The 13,082-nt window shown below is 49.5% G+C and overlaps 1 long non-coding RNA gene across 1 annotated transcript; it reads left to right on the top strand.

The window, feature by feature from the left end:
• Positions 1–3,110: 3,110 nt before the first annotated feature.
• LOC107180392 lies at positions 3,111–12,685 on the top strand. The gene is made up of 3 exons (XR_001511161.2): positions 3,111–3,161; positions 11,281–11,388; positions 12,541–12,685. It is a non-coding gene; the product is annotated as an uncharacterized LOC107180392 (long non-coding RNA).
• The last annotated feature ends 397 nt before the right edge of the window (positions 12,686–13,082 follow it).

Here is a 13,082-nt window from a genome sequence, read left to right as displayed (position 1 = left end):
GCGGGAAAAAAAAAAAGAGGGAAAAGTTGCCACTTACGCGGTTGCTTCTCCGGCGGCGGCGGCTGCAGCGGCGCTGCTGGCGGCGGCGGCGGCGGCGGGAGCTGGCGGCGCTTTTAATCCCGAAAAGAGGCGCTCGGGCCGCGGAGCCCATCAAGGCAGCAGCGGCGGCTGGCGGGGGTCGGCGGCGGCGGAGGACGCGCTGCTGGCGGCGGCGGCGGCGGCGGCGGCGGCGGAGCTGGAGCGCGCTCGGCGGAGCCCGGGGCGGGAGGCGGCCGCAGCCGGGGAGCCGGAGCCGCCGCCGCCGCTGCCGCCGAGCAGCATGGTTGGCGGGGAGTTTACAGCCCCCGGAGCGGGCAGGGGCCACGGAGGAGAAGCGGCGGCGGCGGCGGCAGCGGCTCTAGGCTGTAATTGGGATGCAAAGCAGGCGGTGGCGGCGGCGGCTGCGGCCGGGAGGAGGAGGAGGAGGAGGCGGCGGCGGCGGCGGCTGCAGCGGTCGGAGGGGACGCGCTGGAAGTGGGAGCTGATGAGTGAAAAGAAAAAAAAGTCTTTGGATCTTTATTCTGCTAATTAGTTTCCTGCAAAAAATGGCTGTGATTAATTCAGTGCGCATGTGCTTCATTACCCAGGCACGACGGGAAGGGCTAATTAGCCACCTTCTGGATCAATAAGATTCAGCAAAAAAGAAAAGGGGGAGGTGGAGGGAGGCAGAGGGGAGGAAGGGAGGAAAAAAAAAAAACCGGGGGAAAGTGATGAGCAGGGCAAGGAGAGCAGGAAGAGAGGATGGGAGAAGAGCCCAGGAAGAGGGAGAGAGGCACCAAAAGTTTATGCATGTATTAAAAACACATACACACACGCACACACACACACACACACACACACGACACACACGCACACACACACATACACCGAGAAGTGAAATGCAGAGAAGCAACAATAGGAACCTGGCTAAGATTTTTTTTAAGATTTTTTTCTTTCCTTTTTTTTTCATTCTTTTTTTTTTTTGTTTCTTATTTTTTTTCCCTCTTCCCTTTCTTTTTCTTTCTTTCTTTTTTTTTTTTTTTGGCAAATGCAGCAGTGTTTAAATTAAATAGGAAGAGAGCATCTTCAAAGAGGAGGGGGGGGGGTTAATAATGGAGTGGGACAGCTTAAAGCAAAGATTTAAGTGAAAGGCAGAGAAGCAGCAGAGACAAAATAGAGGCCACTTTAAATTGCAAATCTGAGATTTTTTTTAAAGGAGGAAAATTACCTCCCCCAAATCAGAAGACAAATAAAGAAAATATGGAGAAAACTTTAGCACGTACCATAGACTAGACAAAAATATATATATGATATGTTAATTTTGTCTTCTGAAATAAGATGCCATCAATCTTCTCTGGTTCTTTAGAAGAAGAAGGGAAGCAGGAGTGATGATTAGAAGGAATAGAAGGGGGAAAGTGAAACAGAACTGAAAGGGGGGTAACTTAAGGAAAGACAAGAAAAGGAAAAGTTGCACTTGGAAACAAGTCAACTTTCTACCTTTCTGGACCTAAGAGAAAAGTAAAATCAGTTTTCTCGTGTAAAACCTGGAAAGCAGATGTTTTCAAAACACAGGAAGCTATTTTGCCATCAAAAGCAGGGATGTAATAAAGGCAGTGAAAAATAATTTCAGACTAAATTCGTAAGAAAGAAAGCCAATATATTTAAATAGCGAGGAAAGGTCTAGAGCGGAGAAAGGGGGGAAGTTACATACCCCTTCCCTAATGCCAAAAAAAAAAAAAAAAAAAAAAAAAAGTCTTACAGCTTCCTCCAAGAGTTTGGAGCAGAGTCTCGAAGCCAAAGGGCTTGAAATGAGAGGATGGATTTCAGATAAAGACTAGGAGCAGTACATCCCACCAGAGCCCAAAGGAGATCCCTGGAATCAAAGACAGCAGCCAGGGACCCTGCTACTGTACCGATTCCCAGTACATCAAAGCCATCACTTAGGCGGGTGTACGGTACCTCCAAAAAGGAAGCAAACAAACGCAGGAAGAACAAGAGTCTCAGTCTCTCTCCCACTCTCTCTCTCTCTCTCTCTTTCTCTACCCCCTCTTTCAAATCCTAGCCTAGCGTCACTGCTAATGCAATAGATTTTTTTTTTAATGACAAGTATGTATTTATGTAAGTTCTAAATATGAACTAGTACCATTGAAATTACAATGTCTGGAATAAAATAAAATGCAATTTGCACTTTAAGTGATCTGCAAACAAATGCAAAAACAACATTTATGTCTCTGAAGGCTTTAGAAGTGAACCCTGTAACATCAGGTAGACAGCGCGCACCAAAACTTATTTTTCTTAGAAAAAAGATTTTTTTACCAGCCTCGCTGGATTATTTATTTTAGAAAGAATTTGGGAATTAATCGGGAAATGTATTTGATTAGAAAGGAATTCTTCATTTTGAGAGATTTTCCAATGCTCTTAAGAGCATGCAGGTTCTTAGTGAAGACTAGGGGGAGAAAACCGGTTTAGGATTTTGCAGGGTTACCTCATCTAATCCTTGTGAATTCACTCTGGGAATAATGCTGTTTTATTTAGAGAGAAAAAAAGAAAATACATTTAGAAAAATCGGGGGTTTCCTCTCTATGAGCCAAATCTGGATTGCCATTCAAACTTTTCCTGGCTGCTTTTCCATGCGGGACAGTTGATCAATAAAGCCAAGCCCAGCCTGCCTTGCTACAGGTTTCACCAGTCAGTGCTTGCAAAACCTTTGTCATTTTCTAAAAATAAAAAAGCTAAAAGTTATTGTAGAAGAAGGGGCTTTTTTTTGTCCCCTGCACAATGTGTCTTTTGTGAGGTTAATGCCATTCTGGGCTCTCGATAGCCCTGGACAATGGGAACTCTCCAGGAGCCTGCAAAGACTCTGGCTTTTTTCTTTCTTGATTTTTTTTTTTTTTTAAGGGAAGGATGAAACATTCCTACAGTCCAAACACAACTTCTACTTTGATTAAATAAATATTTATCTTTATTGTAACCATTGTATATTTTTAACTTCAGTTTGTCCGGTTTCTGATTATTATTTTAAATTTTTCATTGGCAACAGTTAATCTTTTTTTTTTCCCTTTCAGTCCAAAGTGCAGGTCAGTGTAAAATGTAGCTGACTGAAAGAAGACTGGTAAATTCTGAATTTTTCCATAATATATCAGGTAAGGAAAATTGTTCAGACCTTCAGGAGTATATTTGTCTCTAATTTATCTGTCTTCACGAATCTTCATAATTGTTGGGTTTTTTTTTAAGATGCAGGAAATTTTAATTTCTCCTTGTAGATCTTGAAAACTCACTTAAATGCTTTGTATTTATTTTCTCTTAAAAATGTAAATGATACAAGGAGCGAACTTGTAGCTTGTTACACAAAACAGCGCGGAGGAAGTCAGTATCTCCACTGGTATAGGCTATTTGGGGGAAATTCTGGATATAAATGTATTTCATGTTGCAATATAGGAAAATGTCAGCTTAATCTGGTAAATACTTATGCTAATTTTACTCAGTGAATTCGTTATAAGGAGGAGAGGTACCAAGCTTGTATGATTGAATAATGCTTAGGCGATAATCCAGCATCTGTATGGATTATTTTATGTACAAAATGAAAAAAGGGACCAAGAAATTCAGAATCTAAATCCTTCATTTAGCTGGCAAGAGGGCAGAAAATTTTAGACCAATCTGTTTTTAAGACATTTACAGTAGGGAGAGAAAGTAGAATGTAGGCTAAATACTGCATTGATGTATGTATTTCTGCCTCTCGCCCAAATGAATGGATAGAAACACAAAGATATATGCATAAATGGGTACATAAATATACATTTGAATGGCTTTAGATGTCTTTGCGTCTCTGTGTGTGCTGTGAATATATGTGCACACAAATATACAAGGTATACATCAATGCAGGTACTATACAGAGCTATGCTGTGTGTGCTCTCTCGCTAGGCGTTTTTGTTTCCAGATCTGTTGGAAGCTACTTTTTTGCAAATATAACATAGAAGTGTTGGTTTAATGATGAAGATGTGAATGGTGAATTTGAGTAAGAGTTTGCTTCCCTGCAATTTTCAGAATCTGGGGTTACAATGTGAGCAGCTATTATTTGGTCCAAGGGTTAAAGATGCCGTGGGCCAGTCTTAAGGGGGAAGAGAGGTGAAGGGGATCTTAGGAGATCTCACTTCCAAAGAGCCTAGATTCTGGACCCTGGGTTTTCTTCTGCTGGGGGGTTGGGGGGACACAACAACAAAAACAAAAACAAAAAAAGGAAGAGGAAGAGAAGGAAAAAAAAAAAAAAAAAGCAAGCCCGTGAGGAGGCAGGGGGAGGTTGAAAGGACGCCTCTGCGCACAACTCTAGAGCTAGATCTAAGAGAGGGGTTGCAGGGTGAAGAATGTGCGGGTCCCTTTCTGAATGTGTATTGTTATTCTAAGTCTATTGTATGTATGTGTTACTGTCCTTTCATTTGCCACGACAACATATGGATTCCATAAATGCAGACATGCTGAAGTGCATCTGTCTGGGTAGTTAACACGATCCAAACATCCCTCTTCGTTCCGCTAACTCTGGCTCTTCCTCGGGTTCCCTGGCAGCGCTCCGGGCTGGCCGGCCCTTGCCCCAGGCTCGCAGCACCCTGCAGTCTCGCCCTTTTGTGGTCTCCTGGTGGGATCCAAGGTACCGCGCCCGTGGAGGAGGGCTGCTCCGGTTCCGGGGTCAGAGGCGCCGCTGCCGCCGGCCCCTGAGCGCCAGGGAACGAAAGGGTTAAGCTGCCCGAGCTCTGGGAAGGGGCAGCGTTCATCCCGGAGCGAGGTGCAGCCACCAGCAGCTGTGATTTAGGGGTCAAGTCCGAGATCACCTTTCTCCTGCCTCTGGAAATGGCAGAAGATGAGGTAGGGAGGGAGAAAGTGGAGACAGAGGCAGCCAGGCGCGGCACTTGGCGCTCCATCCATCCGTTCCCTCCCCGAACCTACCAGCCCACCTTGTGACCCCCAGACAAATCGAACAGTTCCCCTTTCTCCTAAGGGTGCGGGGTGAGGTTCTTCTGAGCATCCAGAACTGTTCCATCCCCAGCTGTATCCTACGGCTCAGCCACTGTTATCCAAGCCTCAGAAAGTTTGCTCTTAATGCACCAGAGGGGGAGCAGATGGGTCTGGGCAAAAACTGCTCCCCGTTTGTGGAAAACAGGGGTGCCCTTGGCAGGGTGGGGGGAGTTGGGATGTTGGCGCCAGCCTCGCAGACTCGGGTCATGCTCCTCATAGTCCCTCATCGTCCTGAGCGGATGTACACAGTGGTATCCATTACATGCAGCTTCTTGCTTTCTGCCCATATTCTCGGTCAAAAGCTTTCTTTCCCCCAACTTGGGCAGCCCGGAGAATACTTTTGTCAAAATATTTTTCAAGCCTGAAAGATAACCAACACCCAAATTCAGATTTGCTTGTGAGATGTTTCACTGGCAAAGAGCAAAGCGTCTGAAGTCCCCTTTTGTTTTGGCGCTGCACGGAAGCACCAGGTTGTGGGGCTCAGTGCCCAGGTGATGTCCTGGGGACCCTGGGGGCGTATATGTGGTGTCCACTAAAGGGGCTTCAACTGAGAAAGAGCTTCCCAAATTCACCCCACGAGGTTGGACTTTAGGACAACGACAGCTCTTTTGGAAAGTTACTCCAAGAAAAAGGAGTTTTTGGTGGGAAAAGAACTGGCTGGAAATGACAGAGAGAACGGAGAATTAGATCCCTGGGGGACGCGAGGCAGGTGGGGGATGCTAAGAGTAGATAGGGAGCTGAGCGAGCAAGGAGGTCCACATACAAGGCATGTTGGGCACGGCTGCGCGGAGGCTCGGTGACGCGCGCCCCAGACGCTCCCTCCAGCTGTCAGAGCGAGGGCGAATCACCCCGATTTCCGCTTCTGCTTCCAGGGCCAAGAGTAGACCTGCTGGTCCAGTAGGCAGCTGAGGTCTGTCTTCCTAGCCCCTGCACCCCTAACCCCGCCACAGCCTCCAAACCACGGATATCAAACCAAATTGGCTGCTCGAATCTAGAGAGGTTTCATCCCTGGGGCAAGGGGGAGGGAACAAGCCTTTTTTTTTTTTTTTTTTTTTCTTTTGAACTCCCGATTCAAAAGAGACCACAACCTACTCTTGAGTGTCATCCCCAATACAAGGATTGTGGGTATGTTTCATTCTTTCATTCTTCCTTCCCTATATCTCAGAAGTAAAACCTTTAAAGAATTAGCCCCAAACTTAGAGCGCTCAGGTCACTGAAAGAGTTCCAAGTGATGAAGCCTGCCCTTCATTTCCAATACATGGTGCACTGTGAAAATGCAGGGCAATTAGTTCCAAGGTTTGAGTCAGATTTCCAGTTTCCTCGGCTCCTTTGCAATGGAAATCTGAGATCCAACCTTGGGGCAGGAGTCGCCTCTGAGTTGGTGGCTCTCTTGGGTTCCACACAGCCTGTACTACTGGCAAGCACTGGCTTGCCTTTTGGTGACCTGGTACCAGAAGTTTGCACTACATCTACAGCCTGGGGCAGGTGAAGAAGAGAACTAGGCTTATCTCTACACAACAAAGTGAACAACTTGAGGGCAAGAACCCCCCAGTCGGGCTGTGTTCGCTTTGGGGATTTCCAAGGGCATAACTTGGGGGGAAAAGATCGAGGTTTCTGACTTGCCAGCCAGAGGCAGAAAAAAAGGGATCCTGGAGAGGCACGGGCAGCGGGCTTGGGGGTAGGGCTGACAGCGGGAAAATGAGACCGGGTGCCCATTTGCGTGGCGCCCATGAGGGCTGGCGTGGGGAGTCCGTGCCGTGGTAGCACGTGCATTGTTGACACGCAGACACGCAGGCGTGCGCTAATGGAGGGATGCGCGGCTGAGCAGTCCCCGATGCCTGCATTTTTTGCAGGCATGGCTTGTTTAATAGCCAGGGAATTGAGTGCCTTCCCCCCCCCTTTTTTTTTTTTTGCTGAGAAATGTAAAAAGGGACCTATACCGTGTATGTATTCTGAAGAAACATGTGCATTTTTTTTCTTGAGAAATACCTAGCACCATAATATTTCTGATTTAAGGGGCGAGGGAAATCTTTGAAGTGAAGAAAATCAGTGGGGGACGAACTATCTTTTCCTGATTTTTTTTTCTGTGCCTCTCCTCAAAGCCAGTAATGGGATTTAAAATCAGAGATTCCCAGTTCTCATCCTCCCTCCCATTCCATTTCACTCTCTTCGCCCCAGAAAACATCTGCAGGAACAGACTGCACGTCTAAGGGGGATGGTTTAAAGAGAAACAAGGTTTGGGGCACGCATCAACTTTCCTTTTCTTTTTCAAATGAAGCTGAAAAAAATTCCAAGGACAATTTAAACACCAAACGACATCGAACAGATATTTTTCCAAGGCAAAATTTTTCCAATTCGTTTGTTTCCAATTCTTAGAAATAGAGAAAAAGGCAAACTCGATCTTCCTGCACGGATGACACGAAATTTGGGGCCAGCGCTTGGTGAGGGCCGGGGGTGGAGGGCAGGGTGCAGCCCCGCAGTCTTGGAGAAATCCAGTGGGTGCCAACCCCGGGGGTGCGCGGGCTGGGGCTCTGGCCAGCTGGGCTCCCCACAGATGTCCAGCGGGCCCAACCTGTGCCAGGACAGTACACAGGGCAGTGGTCCCCTGTGAGCATGGCCACCTCCCTGTTTAATTCCAGGGCTCAGCGGGCCAGCAGGAATATTCGATGCGATGCCAGTTTCCTCTGGTCCTGGCATGGGACACGCCCTTTTTACATCTAGTCTCCTGCCCCCTGGGCTCAGCATCATGGACACCAGGCGCTGTTCCCACCTCCCCAGGAACCATGACCTCAAGGATCGCGAGTTTTCCTGAGACTCTGACCACAGCTCACTTAGCCAGGGCATATGTCCTTAATGTCTGGCACACCCAGCCCCATTTTGGGCAATTTTTATTCTTCTGCCGTTTCGGGCTCCTGAGAGGAAGCCTGGTCTCTCAGGCCCCCGGAGAGGCCAGCTGGGGAGCTTAAGCCAGCACAGGTACGTGCTTAGCAAGGCCCCTCACCCCTTCAACTGGCCCCCATGGAACAATTTGAGCATTCCATTACGCCCCTGCGGGGCACCCCCAGAAAAACCCGCAGGCCCGGGGAGAAGAAGGAAAGTCGAAGGTGCAGCTCAGGCCTGAGCTGAGCTGCCCAAGCCCAGTGCCTGCCTCCGGCTTTGATCCTCCTCCCCACCCCTGGCAGCTGGTGGTTTGATTCCCTGTCCACTGCCCTCATTGGGCTTCCCAGCTTCTTTCAGGACACAGGTACCTGTGGGGCGCCAAAGTGGGCGAGCAGCAGCGACCACAGGGGGCAGTTGGGGGCCGCTTCCAGCTCAGGCCAGCCCAGGGAGAGTTGGGAATGGGGAGCCACCCTCCCCACCCCGCCCCGACCTGGGGCCCTGCTCACCACTAAGGCTGACCAGACACTGGGCTAGCCAAGAAGGTGGGACTGGATGCTTAGAGTTAGCGAGGGCCTGGCTTGAGGAGTGCCGTGTCTGCGTGTTTAGTTCTGTAGACCTCCCTCCCTCTCTTTGGTTTGGGAGCACTGCAGCAGGAAGAAGTGCTCCGAACAACACTTCAGCCCCGACACTTGAATGCTAAAGGTTAAACTCACAGCCTTCAGGGAAGGGCTTCCTGCCAAGTGGAACAAATGCACTCTGCCACAGGCTCTCCCCCACCTCGCCCTCGCCCCTGCAGGTACAGCTGACGTCAGAGCCCCTCACAGATTGTGCACTTCAGTGAGAGGTGCCCCGGGGCGCTGGTCTTCTCACCTCCACCCGTCTCCAGGGAACCTCTCCTTCCTTCTCTCCCCCATCATTTTGCCTGTGGCTATTTGGACCTCACTTTGGTCTAGGGATCCCTGACTTATGGGTTCCAACTAGTTCCTACTGTGGAGTTGGAATGACCTCTATCTACATTGCAACAGGCATGCAAGGTTCACACATGTGGGCACTTTGAGAGAAACCACACTTGTCCCCCCTCGTTCCTTTGTTCTGGGTACTTGGTGGCCCCTGCAACTTGGTGCAGGCAAAACTAGAGCTAATACACTCAACTTAGTGGCCAGCATTGGAAGGGCGTACAGGGAGACCCTGACTGTAAGGAGGCAGGTAGAGGAGAGATTTTCAGACTGGGAAGCTTCCCCAGAAAGAACACCCATGGGGGTCTCTATGGCAGGAACCCTTTCCCTTTCCCTCCTGACCCCATCCCCCCAATGATGGTGAGATTCAGTTCTGCACCCTTAACGAGGGCATTCCAGGAGGAGACCAGTGGTATCTTAAGGGGGACGGAGGTTAGCTCTTAGGAGCCTGGCAAATTCGCCCTTTTCTCTTCCTCCTTACCTTTGTTGAAAACCCTACATTTGGTGAGCACCCACCATGTGTTAGTCCCTTGGCAGACACTTTACATGAATCGCATTCAATACTCCCAGTAGCCTTGGGAAACTGGTATTATTAGTCCCATTTTATAGATGAGGAATATCAGATTCAGAGAGACTGAGATCACACAGCCATTTAAGTGGCTCAGCTTGAATTCGAACGCGGCACCGTTTGGCTTTAAAGCTATTTCTATTACACCGTCTGCTTCTTGTCAAGGTCAGGAGAAGCAGGGGCTCAAGGAAAAATAAGAGGAGAGATGTAGTGCACGTGGGCTGAGAAGGGGGAAAGAAAAATATTCCGGGAAAGGTTCTCTGGTTTAGATATGGATTCCGGGCTGGGAGACACATCACAGAAAGTCATGGAGGATGTTCTCTAAAGGCCACAGACAGAAATGACAATGAAAAAAGATGAACAAGCCCCCACCCCAGGGTGACAGCAACATAACATCACCCCGAAACAACTGCCAGTGTACCCTTGCGATGGCGGGCCCGCAATGGGCCATACCAGGGCAAGATGGCACCAGGCCTTTTTCTTGTTGTTTTTCTTTGTCAATTTTCTTACTGTGTCTGAAGCTCAGACAAGTTCCTAACTTCTGTGAGTCAGCAGGCTAACAGGAAGGGATGATCAGATGACCAATTACTCAGGAATAAATGTGAGGAAATTCAGAAAGCTGGGGAAGAAGAGAGGGGAGTGACATCCAGATGGCAGGCCTGCGGAGGGGCGCCTGGTCACGCTGGGGCTTGCTCCTGGAGCTCTCAGGTTCCGACTGCCTGTGTGGCATGAATTGCAGCAGCAGGCCCGCAGCCCCCTCAGAACAAAAATGCCCGGTTTGTGGTACTGAGGTTTGGCTATGGGAGAGTCTTCAGCCAACTCTGGCCAAGGCATGTGTGACCGGGTACTGAAGTCCTCCTTCCGGGGCTTCTGCAGCGAGGGGATGGGGCAGTTAGGTCAGTGGCATAGGCTGACATCTCTTTGCTGCGGTTAGCTGTCTCGTCTTGGGCTGAAGCAGAGTGGGTAACCGGGCAGGACTGGCCAGGCCCACACCGAGGGGCTGCCGAAGCCTTGTTAAGGAAGTGCTCCTGACCAGGCAATCCAATTACATAATGCCACAAAAATAACTCTGGGCTGGAATCTTGTCAGAGTGACGTATTTTGTTAGCAGAGAGGGGTATCAAATATCTATCTTTCAATCCAAGGGCTGAAAGTACACTTGTGGTGCTGATGGGCTCCTCCTCCTCCCAGGGCCCAAGGAAGGTTGGGGGCGGGGAGGGACAGGAGGCAAGGATGCCCAGTCCCCTCCCCCTCCTCTTTTTTCCCCAGGTGCAACAAAAGCCAACTCTTCAGTTTCCGCTGTATTCTGCCAGCTCCCAAGTCCATGTACAGAGTCACATCCACTCAAATTTGTCTTGCAGTCATCTCTGCTATAAACGGCTCAGGGACAGTTAAGAGAAAGAAATGAGGGTGGGGGAACTGTGGAAGAAAGATGATAGGGAATGAAAGGGGTTTGCTGCTCTGTTTGTTGGTGGAACAGGATGGACATGAGTTATCTTATTATAACTAGACTGGGCCTCCCACTACAGTTGACCAACTAGCCCCACTTTGCCCAAGACTGTTCCAGATTTAAAACTGCATCCCAGGAATCCCCTCAGCTCTAGAAACTGGGATAGTTCGTCACTCTCCTCACAGGTTTGGCCAAATTTCCACAAGGACGTAGAAAATTATGACCAAAATGAGGTAGTTCATTTCAATTCCGAATCATTCAAAGAACAACCTAAAGAAGCTATTTCATCAGAGAGGCAAAGGCCCCATTTCCAGGAAATTTGAAGAAAGAGCCTCTCACCATTTTGGACTCTAGAGCTTTCCAGGTGGAAAAATCACCTGTTCCATCTACTCTGCTTTTCAGATAAAGTTTCCAGACATGCTTCCACCATTCTACAATGCCCTGAACTCCTGCCACGGTTTGGATGGGGATTGGTTTTATATCCCTTTGAAAAAACTGCTTGAGTCACAGGTAGGACTTTTTGTCACCTCATCACTTTCCTGGGTCTCCATTCCTCCCTGTGGTACCAGGGTCACATTCGGAGCTGTATCCTAGGAGAATATATTCACCTAGGGCCTGTTAGCATTTCCTGTTTCCTAATATGGATCATCACAGCATCCGATCCTTTTATTGTAAACGGCGGCGGCCTTCCAAGCCATCCTGGATCTAGACCCATCTGACCCCCACCCCCTTGGAAGGAGACAAATGAGGATAAGCAATCCCCTACCCAAGACACTCTCACAGCATCTGAGCTTAGACGTGCACACATCCCCACCTCCATTCTCTTTTGAAATCAAAGCGTCTCAAAAGTCCTAGAGCTAATTATAAAAGCAAATAGCTTTCCCTCCCTGAGTCATAGTCCTTGGCTCATAAAAAGGCAATTCCACTCGGAGACCACCTTGTCGCAAACACGAAAACCAGCTCGGTCAGGGCGCAGCAGAGAGGAAAGGGTGAAGCGCCAGCGCCTCCACCCTCCCCCAGCAGGCTCTGCCTTTATGGAGTCTATTTCCAGTCTGTTTACCTGGCAAGGCCCACGTGACCAATCCAGAAGGAAATGCTGACATCACTGTCTCTCTCTCACACATGTGCGCCTCCCTCCCTCCCGCCGGCCGTGCCTGCGTTCCGGCGTCCAGCCTCTGCGCCTCGTGCGGCGCCCGGCCCCTCCCCCCGCACTCGCGCCTTCTCCCACTTATTTCTCTGTCTTTCTCTGTCACACTTTCCTTTGTTTTCTTTCTCCTTGTAGGCCGCCTCTTAGACCGTCTCGGGCGCGCACGCACACGCGCGCACACACACGCAGACTTCTGGGAACCCTTTTTCCTTCTCTTCAACAAGCCTTTTTCTTCCTCTTCCAATCTCTTTCACGTCCGTGGCCACTGAATCTTCGCTGTTTTAAAAACAAACTTCCTCTTTCTGTATAGATTGGAGATTTATTAAAAAAAAAAAAAAAAAAAGAAAACAAAGCAAAAACCTCTGGAAGGCCTGGAAAACCTTCCAGGCCAAGGGTGGGGGGAGGGCAGAGCAAGGCCGCTCCGTTCAGCCACTCAATTTCCTGCTCCAGTGGACTTGGAGATTTAGGTGTTGGGGGGTTGGTCAAACATGCCTTCTTTATTTATTTGTTTGCAGCCTTCGTTCTTCCAGCTTCCCTCCCACGCTTCCTCACGGCTGCAGGATGGGGTGCCTTCCCTTCCCCACGGCCGGCCCACAGGGTCCCAGCGGCTCTTGGCCTTGGCGGGGCCACCGAGCACACGCACCTCGCTGCAGCTGCCGCTACTCCTTCTGTCTGGGGCTGAGGGGGCGTCTCGGCGTCTTCCCAACCTGGAGAGCTGGGAAGACGATGGAGGCAGAGAGGAGGGGGCAGTGGTCAGCGCAGGTGCCTGCTGCCTGTTCGGAGGGCTATTTATAGGAGGAACCAAGTGGCAGGGCTCTGGGGTCCGGCTGCTCCCGGACAGCTTGCTTGGTGCACGTGGGCTCAGAGCCAAAGCCTGCAGTTTAGAGGAAATGTTTAATAAAGACACGGGAGTCCCAAACTGTTTATTTATCCTAATGGAAAGGTGGAGATACGATGTCCCTGGAAACTGCCTCAGAAGTGGCCTGCAAGGTTGTGAGGCCAGAGGGTAAAACAACGGGTGCCTTCAAAGGGAACTGACTGGCCCGGGCAAAGGGGC

This window comes from Panthera tigris, chromosome E2 (genome assembly GCF_018350195.1).
Source record: "Panthera tigris isolate Pti1 chromosome E2, P.tigris_Pti1_mat1.1, whole genome shotgun sequence".
Taxonomy (NCBI): domain Eukaryota; kingdom Metazoa; phylum Chordata; class Mammalia; order Carnivora; family Felidae; genus Panthera; species Panthera tigris.
Note: the sequence above shows the minus strand (reverse complement) of the source record. Positions and strands in the feature narration are given on the sequence as shown.